Source organism: Marmota monax, unplaced genomic scaffold (assembly GCF_021218885.2).
Source record: "Marmota monax isolate L192 unplaced genomic scaffold, Marmota_monax_Labrador192_F-V1.1 WCK01_AAM20220418_F8-fsc00413, whole genome shotgun sequence".
Taxonomy (NCBI): Eukaryota; Metazoa; Chordata; class Mammalia; order Rodentia; family Sciuridae; genus Marmota; species Marmota monax.
The window spans coordinates 299,821-317,330 of NW_026694640.1; positions in this window are offsets into that span (position 1 = coordinate 299,821).

Sequence of the window (17,510 nt, forward strand, 5' to 3'; positions counted from 1 at the left end):
ACTGATTAGATTACAGCTATCATATAATCTGATCATCACACCTCTGAATAGTTCTGCATTAACCCAGGAGCTTTGGGGGCACATTCATTATCCAAACCATGACAGAACATCGAGTGTAATCCCCTATTAAATGCATAAGAAGATGAAAGCTTGTAAAGAAGCCCACAGTCACACAGATGGTCATGGTCAGATCTATTTAGGGAAGAAACAGTGTTATTTTGCTATAAAATTGATTTAAGAAGGACCAGGGGAAACTTTGGAGTGTGATGGATATGTTTATTATCTTGATTGCCGAGATGGTTCCATGTCAGTTTACATTTGTTAAAACTTGTCAAATTTTATACTTTAAACATTTTGTAGTCTATTATAGCCTAGTTATACTGCAACAGAGCTGCTAAAAATATTTAAGGCAAGAATCAAATAAAAAACTTGATTTAAAAATAAGATAAATAATCAGCAATTTATGTTTGGCACATAGCTGGAGAGAAGTGAGCAGTTTGCTAAACATCTATGGGTATCACGACTTTGGTTACACAGTGTTTGGCTAATATTATCTCATAAAATTCTTCGAGGTGGAAAGTCAATGTTAGGGAAAATCACAGAGGTGCCAACTCACCAAGGCAAAGTGGGAAAGCTTGGCAATTGTGGAATCTTGAAAGTGAGGGGCTGTCCTGAGGGGTTGAAGGAATTCTTCTCATTTTCTGTTTTAAATTTGTTTTTCTTAATTATACATGACAGTAGAATGTATTTTGACATATTATACATATATGGAGTATAACTTTCCATTCTTCTGGTTGTATGTGATGTGGAGTTACATTGGTTATGTATGCATATATGCATATAGGAAAGTTATGTCCAATTCATTCTACTCTTTCCTATTCCCATTCCCACTCCTTTCCCTTCTTCCCCTTTGTCTAATCCAAAGGACTTCTGTTCTTCCTACCCAGCCCCCTTATTGTGAGTTAGCATCCGCATATCAGAGAGAACATTTGGCCTTTGTTTTTTGGGGACTGGCTTATTTCACTTAGCATGATGTTCTCTGGTTTCATCCACTTACCAGCAAATGCCATAATTTCATTTTTCTTGATGACTGAGTGATATCCCATTGTGATGATGATATCACTTTTTCTTTATTCATTCATCTGTTGAAGGCCACCCAGGCTGGTTCCATAGCATAGCTATTGTGAATTAAGCTAGTATAAGCATTCATGTGGCTGTGTCACTGTAGTATGCTGATTTTAAGTCCTTTGGATACAAAACGAAGGAGTGGGATAATTGGGTCAAATGGTGGTTCCATTCCAAGGAATCTCCATACTGCTTTTCAGAGTGGCTTAGGCTTCATTTCTGAGGGAAATATTGAGTGAGGTGAAGAATTAGTCACCATTTGACTTTCTTTAACAGGAAGAGTGTTTCTGTCATCTAAAATCTTCAGGGACGGGGTTCCCCATAGTCTGGAGACTTGTGCCCTTTTACCTGGCCCTGTGAAGAAGAGCCTGGTGCAGGCCAGGAGGCTGAAAGGGGTTGGGCTTCATTATAATTTGATCTGTTATCTTTCTTCAGAGGATCCATGACACAATGAGTCAGCAGGGAGGTAGAGCAGTTTAAAGGAAAACAATAGGAGCTCTGAAGATAAGACATAAAAAGCTAGATTTCAGTATTAGAAGGAAGAAGTTCAAGGGCTTCTGATGCTTGCTCATGGATTGCAGCCCTGGGAAGGTCCAAGGAGGGATCCTCTCATGCACTGGGAAGTTTTCTCTGCTGGAAAAGGATGGGCAGTTTTGCAGGAGGTGCACACTTTAGGAGAAGGGAAGCACTTGCAGTTCTTCATAGACAGCTTGGGACAGCCAGAGCCAAAAGTCTGGCCTGGGGAAAATTTCTTCTGCATGCTGAGTTTTCATTTAAAGGAAGGAAAGAGCTTTCTTTATTTGTGACTTTTTTTTTCCTGCATTGCCTAGATAGAGGGCAGAATATTCCCCAAGGCCATCGTTTTTGTTTCATGGATGAGTTGATCTCACAGAGCACACACTCTGGTTGGGTTGGATGAGCCCAGAGTCACCTCTGGAGGACTCACTCTTTACTGCTTCCCTCTGTGACCTCATATCTGGGGAGCAAGTGACTGGCAGGTGGACCACTGAGAAGATATGCTCATGCTATTCTTGGGAAGGGTGGCAAGGAGTGAGGAGAAGCCAACCCTGGGTTACCTGGGCACATTTTGGAGACCAAGGAAGGCCCATGGAACAGGCAGGTTGTGCAGAATCTATACAATGTTTCATGGCTCCTGTGGTTATCAGGCCTTAAGGTCTTCATGTATGTGTGTGTGTGTGTGTGTATATATATATATGTGTGTGTGTGTGTGTGTGTTTCTTGAAAATACTGTGTGCACAGGAGAGTGACTCCCATTACAGAAACTTTGACTACAAATGGAAAGGACCTACTTCCTTTTCAGTGGTGCTTTTATTTTCATGGTTAATTATTTATTCATAAATCTTGACTCAGAGATTTCATTTTGGCTCTCAAGCCATAAAAGCTCAAGGTCACAGGGGAAGTGTTTTCAGATGCTAAGTGATCCTCCTCCAACCTAATGTTGTAAAATTTTTATTTCAGGAGTAGTGTTGCTTGCAAGAGGGTTGATGACTTAATTTCAGCTTCCAGATGAAATATTGACTTCAATGGTGATGAGGGGTTGGCAAACAGCACAGATCAGCGCAGCGAGGGCTGAGACTTCAGCTGTTCCTACCCTGACTTGGTGACCTCTTCACTGAGGGATGACCTTCACAAAATGATATGTGTGTATATATATATTGGGGGAGAGGGTGGCAGGGGGTTGGTACAAAAGTTCCTAGGATGCAAGGCAGCTACTGATTCCTTCTTCCACTGGAAACAAATATACAAAAAATTACATTGGAGAAAAATACTGATTGTGGCTGCTTTCTGTTTGGAATCTATGATATGCACATCCAAGAAGAATTTTGCATTCATTTTCATTGTTAACAATGGCCTGAAAAGATACTTTTTTTTCTCATTGCACCACTGTGAATTATGGTCTCTGCAGAAGGGTGGAAGCTGTTCACAGGGGATAAAGGGTTAATAGCTGAGATTTTAGCCATTTCTAACAATTAATTTTAGATTGGTTGACTTTTAAAAGTCTAAATTTTATTACTTTTTGAGGAGCTGCATATGGACTAACATTAAAAATGCACCATAAATAAGTTATTTTTTTTCCAACACTATCTCCTTTGTCCTCTAGTTCCCATTGACTGAGGCATCCCCTCAATAATTTCATTGGTGTTCTTTTCTGGAAATATTCTATGCTTATAAAAATTGCAAACATACAAATATTTTTAAAATATTAATGATAGCATACTAGCAAATGTTCTGTGGCTATTTCATATCAGTATAAATAGCTGCTCTCAGGTTTTATGATGTTAGAAGACCCTGGGTTCGAAGGCAGAATTGGATCTGGAACTCAGAGCCCTTAATTTTCTTTTACTCCTTTTTCATAGTCCCTCAATTATTTTCCTTGTTCCCAAAATGCTCAATTACAAGAAAGACATTCTAATCATAATTTTTATATGAGGTAAGGTATTGACCAGGTAGCTATAATAAAGAAACTCCAAAGTATAATGGCTCATATGACATAAAAACTTATCTCTCCCTTATATCAGAGCCCAGAGGGCTTCCAGGGATGTGACGGGTGACTTTTATATAGAAAGCTTTCTACCTCCGAGATAATCAGTTTTTACTTTCTCAGTGAGGAGGAGAAAAAAAGGGGAAGGGCAATGGGAGGCATGCATATTTCTTCTTAAGGGCACGACCTGTAAGTGGTACACATCACTGCCAATCACTTGCTGTTGGAGAACATGTGTTCTCATAACCACATAGCTACCCATCTAAGACTCAGGAGTTCTGTTGTTAAAGAAGGGAGACTGGATATTGTTGGCCAGCTGTTTTCTACATCTCGATGACTGATATGTAGAAAATGCAGGAGGAGCAGGTTTTGGAGGAAGATTAAGAAACCAAGATTTTTACATGTTAGGCTTCAGATTGATATTGGACATCCAAGTGATATAATTTGAAACCCTGGATTTAACTGTGCCATTAGTCAAATATACCTCTTGAATTTTCCAGTTCTGTAAGCCAATGTAATTTTTTGTACTTTTTTTTTTTTAACCTCAATTATTGCAGTCCAAAGTCCCGGTTCATTCACCTTCTTTTCTCTATATTGACTGCCCCTTTTTCATGTCGATACTATGGACATTCACTAACCATCCATCTCTTCTTATTGTCTATCTTGGGTTGTAATCCACAGAAAGATAAGAACTTAGACTGTAACTGTCTCTTCATAGCTCCTTCTAAGTTTCTCTCAAGGAAGGTGGGAGGGGGAGGGAGGGAGAGAGAGAGAGAGAGAGTGTTAGAGAAAAAAATGTTTTGAGCCAGACCATTAATAAATTATTTCTGATGAAAATTCAGTTTCAAAGACATTTACTGGATGGCATATAAGACAATGTCTGCCTTTGTGAGTGATGAATATAGATACATTAACAAAGTGCTATAATACAATGTGACAGGAACCATAATAGAAGTATGGGAATATAGACCTGAGGAAAATTAACCCTGGGCAGGGAAAACTTGGTTCTTCTCTTTGTATCAAAAGAGGCTAGAAGACATCAGATTTGGGATTTGGAGATTACTGTTCAGGTCATACTAATTATTAGCTGTTTGAACTGGGCAAGTTGCTTGACTTCTTCAAGATGGATATTGGACACCCAAGTGATATAATTTTGAAATCCCAGATTCAGTGATGACATCAGCCAGATATATACCTAGGATCTTCCAGTTCTATGAGTCAGTGGAAATCTCATGATCCTCAGGGATTGGACAAGCACAATCATATCTGCACTGCCTATCCCATGGAGTAGTTATGAAAATTTTTACCCGTACGAGGACTACAGGATAGAGATTTTTTATAATAACCAAAGATTTCTGCAAAATACCAAATTTCTCTAATCATAACATTTTAAGACAATAGAAGAAAAAGTTTCTCTGGGAGTTAAGAAAGACCTTGTTTTCATACCCAGGAGCCATTGTTTTAACCCCTCAAATAGCAGCACACTGCAGCCCAAAGAAAAGTCTGGTGGCAAATGCAGCTTTCTACAAAAGGTCTGAGATATGTGGTAACTGTTGCCTTGGTTCCTAGCTTGGCTAGGGTGCTGTGAAGGGTAGCCAAAGCTGTCCCAACGATAGACCATCAAGAGAAGAATCAAAGATGTGTGAATGAGATGTGTGCATGGCTGAGCGAATTATATTTAACAGAACTTGGATGGGAATCTTGCATCCACAATGGCAGCCAGAGGAGGTTAGAAGTCAGTCTTCAAGCAGGTTTTCTTTTTTTTTCTAAAACTGCGTAGAAGACTTGTGTTTCATTTCTGAATGTTGAGAATCAGCGTCTGGCCTGTCAATCCCCCACCCTCAAGAGCAACTGGTCTGGGATGTCTGGGCATGAATAATACTCTTGAGAGGGTCAGAAAAGGCCTCCCTGCTCTTGCTGGGTAGTGTACATTTTCTGGCACTTGACAGCACTATCCCAGCCAGGCAGGGATAAATTTTCACCATAATGTACATATAAGTGTATATAAAAAATATAAAATTACATTTACTCACTAAGCATTTTTTTGAAGATAGATTTTCAAGCTTTTGTAATTAATGCTCTTTTTTTCTAACCTGGTGATAATGAACCTCTCAGACATGGAACTATAAATATGTAAAATTTGCAGATGTTTTAACTTAATCTGCAAAGCTTGGGGGCCAATCTGAAGCTATGTTAGTAGAGAAATTTGGCAAGGACAGAATGACAAACCATGTCAGAAGCAAAATCAGACAATCTATTGACTTTGGACCTTACTATCATTTTTAATTTCCTCCTCCTTTTTAGAACACTTCAGATGTCATTAAAATAAAGTGTATTTAGCATATATATATATATATATATATATATATATATATATATATATAGAGAGAGAGAGAGAGAGAGAGAGAGAGAGATCTTTACCTGGGTAAAGCTTAGTGATTCGAATTTGAGTGTTGCAGATTATTGAAATATTATGGCTTGGAGTTACACTTCATTTCTTTGCTGTTTTATTACCGTCCCTTGATCTCCACTAGCACCCACAGTATACAATTGTTTCCTACAGTGTAACCCATGGATATCAGTTCTATGGGATGCTAATAGTTATCTGGCAAAAGGAGCTTAGGATAAATAGATTTAAGAAAGTGACCTGAGGAGTCTCTGAGGAGTCTTTTGCTCCAAATGTATACAGAATATCCAAAATAGGGTGGAAGCAGAGTGAAATACATTATGTGCAATATCCAGGATTTCCCAATGGCTTATATTTAGTAACAGATGACTTGCCAGCTTAGAATTTTCTTTGCTTGATGCTTATGTCTCAGTGACATATTATTTTTGTAACACTCAGGATTGAAGTCGTAGTGGCATTGTTGCTGTTGTTGATCTGCATTAAATTTTAAAACGTTAAATTGTTTTTAAGGAAAATAAAAATCGCAAAGTAGGTTGCCTTATGTTTTACTTTTAATTGACACATAATAATAATTGCACATTTTATGGGGCGTGGTATAATATTTTAATACTTGTAGGCTCAATTTTTAAAAATATCTTTATTGAGGTACAATTTAAATGTACATATTTAAAACATATACAATTTGATGAATTTTGACATAATATCCACACCAAGGAGCCCATTATCACAACCCAGAAAATGAACATTTCTATCACTCTTAAAAGTTTCCTTGCAGCCCTTCTTTTTGCCCTCTCCTGTCAATCCCCATCCCATCCCAAGAAACCACTAGTGCGCTTTCTATCACTATTAGTTCCATTAGCTTAGATTAGTTTCCATTTTGTAGAATTTCACATCAATGGAATCATATATTATGTGCTTTTTTTCTTTTACATGGTGTCTTTCACATACATAAATATTTTGAGATTTGTCCATGTTGTTGCCTTTTCGATAGTGAATTTTTTTTTCTCTGCTGATTTCTGTTCCATTGTATGGTTATACCAGAGTTTGTTCATCCATTAACCTGATGATAGATATTTGATTCACTTCCAATATTTTGTATTCACGAATAAAACTTACGAGCATTCAGGCGTGAGTGTTTATATGGATGCATGCTTTCATTTCTCTTTGGAATACCTAGGAGTGGAATGGATTGATCCTATGATAATTATATGTTTTTATATTTAAGAAATTGCCAAATTGTTTTTGGAAGTACTCTGTCATTTTACATTCCTGCCAGCAGAGTCTGAATGCTCCATTTCTTTCAGATTTCTGCCAACACGTGGAAGGGGCAGTCTTTGATTTTGGTCATTTAATAGGTAGGCAGTGTGCCTCCCTGAGGTTTTAATTTGTGTTTGCTTAATAGCTAATGATGTTGAGCATCTTTTCATATGCTTATTTACTATCTTTGTATCTTCTTTAGTGAAGTCTCTGCTCAAAATTTTGCTTAATTAAAATGTGTTAGAAAAACCATATTTTCAGGGATAGTTTCAAAACCTTGTTACTGGAGAGTTTCTCTGAAGGAGTAGAGCACAGAAACCCTGAGGAGCAGTATGTACAGCATTCTCTTATGAGCACAAACCAGCACTTAGTGTTGCTTGCTGCAACTGCCATTTGCCATGGACAATTATTCCTCACTTTCTTTGAGAGAGTAAGAGAAAAACAAACAAACAAATAAAAAAACAGGTTGTTTTTCCTTTTTATTGAGTTTTCAGAGTTTTTTACATATTCTAGATAGAAATCCTTTATTAGATTTATATGATTGTCAAATTTACTTATATGATTTTCAAATTTCTTTCCCAGATTTTGCCTTGTGTTTTAATCTCTTAATGGTGACTTTTGAAAACAGACTTAAGATTTAGGTAACTTTATTAAATTTTTTTGATTTAGGTAAATTTATCAAAGTTTTTTTTTTTTTTTTAAATAGATTGTCCTTTAGCATCATATTTGCAATCTTTGACAAACTAATAGTGACAAAGATTGTCTCTTATGTCTTCTTCTAGAACTTGTATATTTTTAGGTTTTACATTTAGATTTATGATTCCTCCTGTGTTAATATTATGTGAGGCATAGAATAAACTTTATTCTTCAGAACTTGGATATTCAGTTGTAATGGGATCATTTGTTGATAAAAATATTATTTGTCCATTAAATTGCCTTTGCATCTTTGAAAAAAAAATTAGTTGTTCATACACATATGGGACTATTTTTGGGTTCTCTATTATGCTTTAATGATCTGTTTGTTATCTGTATGCTAATACCATACTGTCTTGATTACCATAGATCAGGGGTCAGTTAATTTTTTCTGTAATTGGTCAGATAGTAAATATTTTAGGTTTCATGGGGGCATATATGTCTCCTGTAGCATTTTTAAAAAAACAACCAGTAAAACACAAGAACCATTCTTAGCTTAAGGACTTTAAACAACAGGCCATAGCCTAAATTTGGTCTGTAGGTTTTGGTTTGCTAATTTCTACTATAACTTTACAGTACATTTTGAGAGTAAGTTGTGTTAGTCCTTCAACTTTGTTCTTTATTTTCAAAGCTGTTTTGGTAATTCCACTTGAACGTAATAATCTTCTTGTCATTTTATACAAAAAAACCCCAACTTTTGGAAATTTGGTTGATCTTTGGTTTGGGGATTGCATTGATTGTGTAGGTTAATTTCAGAGGAAAAGACATCTTTAAAATATTGAGTCTCTGACTCATGAGTATGATCTCTCTCCATTTATTTAGATCTTTGTACATTTCTCTCAGTAATTAGCAGTGTACTGATTTTATGTACCTTTTGTCACATATAACTTAGGTATTTAATTTTTGAGGCTATTGTAAAAAGTAGTGTTTTAAAAATTCAATTTCCATTTTTGTTGCTTGTATATAGGAAAAGTTTTCAGTGTAGATTTTGTAAGCCTAAACCTTTGTAAATTTGTTCAATAATTTTATTACCTTTTATTCATAAGATTTTCAATCTAGAAAATGTTACCTGAAAGTAAAGGTATTTTTAATTTTCCTTCTCGTTCTGGACAACTTTTATTTATTTTCCTTGCCTTTTTGCACTGGCTATCACCTCCAGAACAATGTTGAATTGAAGAGATGAGAAAAGATGAACTTATCTTTTTCCTGAACTTAAGGATGTGTTAGATTTATTTTTTCACAGTTTTGGAGGCTAGAAATCCAAGATCTAAGAGTGGGCAGGTTTGTTTCCCTCTGAGGCCTGCCTCCTTGGCTTCTAGTGTCCACCTGTTCCTTTGGTCTTTTCTCTGTGCCTGTCCATTTCCTCTTGTCATAAAGGATACAGGTCATATTGGATAAGGCCCACTAATGTATCCTCTTTTCACCTTAATTACCTCCTCTAAGACCCTATCTTCAATTAATTTGTCACATTCTGAGGTGCTGTGGGTTATGATTTCAACCTACAAATTTTGGGGCAACTTACCTGAGCTCATACAGGGGGAAAGCATTCAATAGTTGATCATTAAGTACAATGTTAGCAGTAGGTTTTTATAGAGACTTTTAATCAAGTTGTAGAAGCTCTCCTCTGTTATTAGTTTGCTGAGAGTATTTACTAGGAATTAATGAAATTAATGTTGGAAGTTGTCAGATACTTTCTATCTTGAGGGATGATAATATGATTTTTCTTAGTTTATTTACATTGTACATTTAGAATGTTAACCCAACCTTGCCATTCCTGGGATAAACTTTAGTTGGTCATGTAATAGGTTCTTTTCTTTATTTATTTTTATTGTACTGGGGATTGAACCCAGGGGTGCTTTATCACTGAGCTACATCCCCAGCCCTTTATATTTGTTTTATTATGAAACAGGGTCTCACTAAGTTGCTTACAGCCCCACTAAGTTGCTGATTTTGACCTTGAACTTGTGATTATCCTGCCTCAGCCTCCCAAGTTGCTGGGATTATAGGTGTGTACCACTGTGTCAGGCATGGATTAACTTTTTTATGATTCAATTTATGATTCAGAGAGGTACTAGGTAAAACTACCAAAATGCATATACAAAAAATAAGTTCAAATATAAGAGAATTCTTTGAAAGTCTTATGAATTAAAAAGAAAGAATGTTTGATATTTCATGTATAAAATTGAACTTCGTGTTACTAACATTAAAAATCATATATAACTGTTGAAACTATTTCAAAGATGTTAACTTTGAAATGTTCAATTTGCCTCAAAGCAATAGCTGAGGTATCACCCTTAAATGACATGATCACTTGTGTCGTTTATATATATATATATATATATATTTATGTATATATAAAATTATGTATATGTATTTACATAATATATATACATAATTATATATAAAATATAATTGTATATAATATATAATTATATTATTGTATATAATATAATTATATTATTGTATATGATATAATTATGTGTATTATATTATTGTATATTATATACAATTATGTTTTATATGTAATTAAGTATATATATTAAATATATATAATACATAATTGTATACAATATACATAATTATATAATTTTATAACATACATAATTATATTATATAATTATAGATTATATATAATTATGTATTATATAATTATGTATATATATATAACTATACATACAAATAATTTTTAATTTCATTTATTCTAATTAATTATAAATGACAGCAGAACCCAATTCAATTCACATTACACAAATAGAGCACAAGTTTTCATGTCTCTGGTTAAACACATAGTAGAGTCTCACCATTCATGTTTTCATACGTGTACTTAGGGTAATGATGTCTGTCTCATTCCACTGTCTTTCCTACCCCTGTACTCCCCCTTCTCCTCCCTCCCCTTTGCCCTATCTAAAGTTCATCTATTTCTCCCATGCTCCCCCAACTCCATCCCCATTATGAATCAGCATCCTTATACCAGAGAAGATATTTGGCATTTGGTTTTTTGGGACTGGCTTACTTCACTTAGCATTATATTCTCCAACTCCATCCATTTACCTGCAAATGCCATGATTTTATTCTCTTTTAATGCTGAGTAATAATACATTGTGTGTGTGTGTGTGTATCTCATATTTTATTTATGCATTTATCTATTGAAGGGCATCTAGGTTGGATCCACAATTTAGCTACTATAAACATTGATGCTTCTATAAACATTGATGTGGCTGTATCCCTGTAGTATGCTGTTTTTAAGTCCTTCTATAAACATTGATGTGGCTGTATCCCTGTAGTATGCTGTTTTTAAGTCCTTTGGGTATAGACCAAGGAGAGGGTTAGCTGGGTCAAATGGTGCTTGCATTCCCAGTTTTCCAAGGAATCTCCATACTGCTTTCCAAATTGGTTGCACCAACTTGCAGTCCCACCAGCAATGTAAGAGTGTGCTATTTTCCCCACATCCTTGACAACACTTATTTTTGTTTGTATTCTTAATAGCTGCCATTCTGACTGGAGTGAGATGAAATCTTGGAGTAGTTTTGATTTGCATTTTTCTAATTGCTAGAGATGTTGAACATTTTTTCATATATTTGTTGATTGATTGTATATCACCTTCTGAGAAGTGTCGTTTCAGTTCCATGGGCCATTTATTGATTAGATTATTTGTTTTTTGGTGTTTAACTTTTTGAGTTCTTTATATATCTGAGAGATTAGTGCTCTATCTAATGTGCATGTGGTAAAAATTTGCTCCCATTCTGTAGGCTCTCTATTCACTTCAGTTTTTTCTTTTGCTGAGAAGAAGCTTTTGAATTTGAATCCATCTCATTTATTGATTCTGGATTTTAATTCTTAAATAGAAGTGGTGAAAGAGGGTATCCCTGTCTTGTTCCAGTTTTTAGAGGTAATGCTTTCAACTTTTCTCTATTTAGAATGATGTTGGCCTGGGGATTAGCATAGACAGCTTTTACAATGTTGAGATAAGTACCTGTTATCCCCATTTTTCTAGTGTTTTGAACTTAAAGGGGTGCTGTATTTTGTCAAATGCTTTTTCTGCATCTATTGAGATGATCATAGGATTCTTATCTTTATGTCTATTGATGTGATGAATTATATTTATTGATTTCTGTTTGTTGAACCAAACTTCCATCCCTGGGATGAATATACCTCTTGATCTTGGTGTACTATCTTTTTGATATGTTTTTGTATTCGATGTGTCAGAATTTTATTGAGAATTTTTATATCTATGTTCATTAGAGATATTGGCCTGAAGTTTTCTTTCTTTGATGTGTCTTTGTCTGGTTTTGGAATCAGGGTGATATTGGCCTCATAGAATGAGTTTGGAAGTGTTCCCTCTTTTTCTATTTCATGAAATAATTTGAGGAGTATCGGTATTAGTTCTTTTTTAAACATCTTGTAGAGCTCAGCTATGTGTCATCTGGTCCTGGACTTTTCTTGGTTGGTAGGCTTCTGATGGTGTCTTCGATTTCATTGCTTGAATTTGTTCTGTTTAAATTGTGTATATCATCCTGGTTCAGTCTGGGCAAATCATGTGACTCTAGAAATTTGTCAATGCTTTTGTATTTTCTATTTTATTGGAGTACAAATTTTCAAAATAATTTATAATTATCTTATATATTTCTCTAGTGTCTGTTGTGATATTTCCTTTTTCATCACAGATATTAGTAATTTGAGTTTTTCTCTCTCCTTCTCTTTGTTAGAATGGCTAAGTTTATAAATTTCATTTATTTTTTCAAAGAACCAACTTTTTGTTTTGTCAATTTTTTAATTGTTTCTTTTTTTCAATTTCATTGATTTCAGCTCTAATTTTAATTATTTCCTGTCTTCTTCTGCTTTTGGTGTTTATTTGTTCTCCTTTTTCTAGGGCTTGGAGATGTAATGTAAGGTCATTTATTTGTTGACTTTTTCCTCTTTTAAGGAATGAACTCCATGTAATGAATTTTCCTCTTAGTACTTCTTTCATAGTGTCCCAGAGATTTTTTATATGTTGTATCAATGTTCTAATTTACTTCTAAGAATATTTTAATCTCTTATTTGATGTCTTTTGCAACCCATTGTTCATTCAATAGCCTATTATTTAGTCTCCAGTTGTTGGAGTAGCTTTTCTTTTTTATTTTGTTATTTATTTCTAATTTCATTCCGTTATGATCTGATAGAATGCAGGGTAGTGTTTCTAATTTTTTTGTGTCTGCTAAGAGTTGCTTTGTGGCATAATATATGGTCTATTTTAGAGAAGTATCCGTGTTCTACTGAGAAGAAAGTGTATTCACTTGTTGATGGATGAAATATTATAAATTCTATTTGTAAGTTAAGTCTAAGTTTTTGATTGTTTTATCGAGTTCTATAGTTTCTTTGTTCAGCTTTTGTTTGAAAGATCTACCAGTGGTGAAAGAGATGTGTTAAAGTCACCCAGAATTCTTGTGTTGTGGTCTATTTGACCCTTGAACTTGACAAGAGTTTGTTTGATGAAGGTAAATGCTCCATTGTTTGGGGCATATATATTTATAATTGTTATGTCTTGTTGATATATGGTTCCCTTGAGCAGTCTGAAATGTGCTTCTTTATCCCTTTTGATTAACTTTGGCTTGAAGTCTACTTTAGTTGATATGAGGATGGAAACCCCTGCTTGTTTCCACAGTCCATGTGAATGGTATGTTTTTTCCCAACTTTTCACCTTCAGTCTGTGGATGTCTTTTCCTATGAGATGAGTCTCTTGGAGGCAGAATATTGTTGAGTCTTTAATCTGCCAGTCTATGTCTTTTGATTGGTGAATTTAGGCTGTTAACATTCAGGGTTATTATTGAGACATGATTTGTATTCCCAGCCATTTTTGTTTATTTTTGGTATTAAACTGACTTGGTTTCTCCTTTTTTAGTATAATACTCCCCTTTGCTGATTTTCATTGTTGTTTTTTATTTCCTCGTCGTGGAATATTTTGCTGAGGATATTCAGTACTGCCAGCTTTCTAGCTGTAAGTTCTTTTAACTTTTGTTTATTGTGGAAGATTCTTATTTCTTATCATCAAATCTAAAGCTTAATTTTGTTGCATATAAAATCCTTGGTTGACATCCATTTTCTTTCAGAGCTTGGTGCATGTTGTTCCAGGATCTTCTAGCTTTCAGGGTCTGGGTTGAAAAATCTGCAGATATCCGAATTGATTTCCCTCTATAAGTAATCTGATTCCTTTCTCTCATGGCTTTTAAAATTCTCTCCTTATTCTCTATGCTAGTAATTTTCATTATAATGTGACTTGATGTGGATCTGTTGTGATTTTGTACATTTTGCATCCTGTAAGCCTCTTGTATTTGGTTTTCCAATTTATTCTTCATGTTTGGAAAATTTTATTGAATAGATTGCTCATTCCTTTGGTTGGAACTCTATGCCTTTCTTTATCCCAATAACTCTTTTTTTTTATGTTATAGCAGCATAAAATGGGTTAAGACTGCTGTTTATTTTTTTTTTAAATTTTTTTTTAAATTTTTTATTGTTGGCTGTTCAAAACATTACATAGTTCTCTATATATCATATTTCACAATTTGATTCAAGTGGGTTATGAGCTCCCATTTTTACCCCGTATACAGGTTGCAGAATCACATCAGTTACACATCCATTGATTTACATATTGCCATACTAGTGGCTGTTGTATTCTGCTGCCTTTCCTATCCTCTACTATCCCCCCTCCCCTCCCCTCCCCTCCCCTCCCCTCTTCTCTCTCTGCCCCCTCTACTGACATTCGTTTGTCCCCCTTATATTATTTTTCCCCTTCCCCTCACTTCCTCTTGTATGTGCTTTTGTACCAATAACTCTTAAATTTGGTCTTTTTATGTTATCCCATACTTCTTGAATGTTCTGCTCATGGTTTCTTACCATCTTCACTGTGTGATCTACATTCTTTTCAGATTATATGTTTTGTCTTCATTGTCTAAGGTCCTATCTTCTAAGTCTTCTAATCTGTTGGTGATGCTTTCTATTGAGCTTTTAATTTGGTTTATTGTTTCTTTCATTTGAAGGATTTCTGTGTTTTTTTTTTTAATCAGAACCTCCATCTCCTTCTTTTTCTTCCTATATTTGCTTATGTAGCTCTTTATTGAAATGATCTTTTGCTGCCTGTGTTTGTTTTATTATATCATCCTTTAATTCACAGAACATTTTATTTATGTACATCCGAACTCCTTCTCTGTCATTTCTGCTCTTATGCTATCCATGGATTCTAATAATGTAGTATCTTGGTTTATTTGGGCACATTTTTCCCCCTATTTTTTTCATGTTGTTCCTGTGTCTTTCCTTCTAGCACTGAGGATCCATAGCATTGCTGTTTTTTATGCTTTAGGCTTTTAATACCCCTACAGGGTTCCAATACCTCTGCCTCCCAGCTGGTGTTCCAAGCTGGGAGTTGCCACAACTAAAGATGGCGATGACAGTGACCAAAGATAGAAACAGCTGCTTTCATTATGAAATGTCAGGACACATGGGAGGGGGCAAATGCTGCTGTTGGGCAATGTGTTCAAAGATGTAGCTCAGACCCAGTGTGGGCTTTGTGGGCATTGGTGGGGCTGTCCTGGGCCTGCCTGTACTCCATGCTGGCTCTGTGGAGCTGACCTGGTGCCTAGGCTCCAAAAAGGCTTGGCAGGGCTGACCTCTTGATATATTTTTTGAACTTGCTACTGATATGGAAGACCAACTCAAAGAATAAGCAAACCTGACAAAGTATGTTTCCTTATATACTTGACATGTACATAGATTTCATTAACTTGCTATTGTTTTCATATATGTGCAATCTGAACATAATGATGGTTTGAAAAAATTATTTTTTTCCAGCTTCATTGTAGGCAGTTATAGTTAGATCCTAATGACATGAAACTGTGAAGGACTACAAAACTAACAAGTATGTTTTAAATTTTGTGCAGGAGTATATACTCTAATGTTCCAATTACAATAAAAAATAAAACTTTCTGGAGTAGTCACCCAAATCAAAAACCTGGGGCCAAAAGAAAAACCAACACATTGTTTCCGTTATTGAAAAAAATCTTACTATGAAAAAAAAATGTCAGCCAAAATAGAAGATGTGCCAAATGACATTGTAACAATTGCAGATTAACTCAAGGGTAAGGTAGTGCATTCTAGATTATTTTCTTTACTCTGTGATAATATGGAAGATGAATTATAAATGACTTCCATTGCATATTGAAGCACAATGATTATAAAAAGAAAAGTTGAGAATGCTTGATCTATAGAAGAAACTCTTAATATTTCTTCAAGATAAGAAAACTGTTAGGTCTTATCTTTTTTTTTTTTTTTAGGTCTTATCTTTTTAAAGAGGTGAATTGAATGGCTGGACTTACTTATTTGTCTGTTATCTTTGATATTATAATGATCCTAATATTTCCCTGACAGGAAGGAGTACAGAATGATTTTCAATGGCTGATAAGATCAAAGGACAAAAAATAGTTAAAAGCTTGGGAGAATGGTTTCTACAGATTGTTATGACGTGTTCCATAACTTAACAACAATCATCAAATAAGTCATGATTGTGATATTCCAAAAATGAAAAAAGTTATCACCAAACACCTCATACATTTTGGCAGAATTTTTTCATTTTACTTTTCATTAAAAGAAGTCAATTATATAAGAAATTCATTGATATGACAGTCATTCCTTTCATTGAGAGATCATTTAAATATAACTTCATGGGAAAAAGTTTTTGAGATGGTAACTGATAAAGGATTAAAAATAAACTTGAAAATAAAATATCACATCATTTACTTCATTTTGAATAAAGATCAAATGTAAATATCCTTTTTACTAAAATTCCCTTAAAAATCATTCTTACCCCTCTATCAGCATACTTCTATAAAACTGGCTTCTTTACTGTCAGTGTTATTAAAATACAAAAACAATTTAGATTTACATTATAATTAGTGAGAAGCTCTGTGACCAATCCAAATGATCAGATACATTAACAAGCATAAAGCATGCTTATTTGTCTTATTAAGAACTTTAGCACTGAACCATCTGCTTCTTCAATGTATACATTAAGTGCTTAATGATGGAACTTATTCTTTCACAGGTAGCTCTTTGTTTAGTTACAATTGTAAAATGACAAAAGTTATGATTATATTAGCAATTTGCCCATATACACACTTTTAAGAAAGGTGTACAATTTTCAATGTTCTTTTCTTATTAATATTTATTTATATATTTATTGAAATGTGATTTTATATCTGCTGAATATCATACATTTGTATTTTATATATTTTTTTAAAAACATAACTTTCTCCTACTTCATTTTATAAGAAAAGTTTTATTTTCAGGAGAGTTTCAGAGTTACAGAAAAATTCCAGAGTTGGTACAGAGAGCTCCCATGCACTGTTATAATTTGGGTATAAGGTATCCCCACCTTAATGCAGGGATATTCAGAGGTGCAATGACTGATTATAAGAGCGTTAATCACATCAGTCCCTCTTAGTTTGAACTGACTGACTGGGTGGTAACTGTAGGCAGGTGAGGTATGGCTGGAAG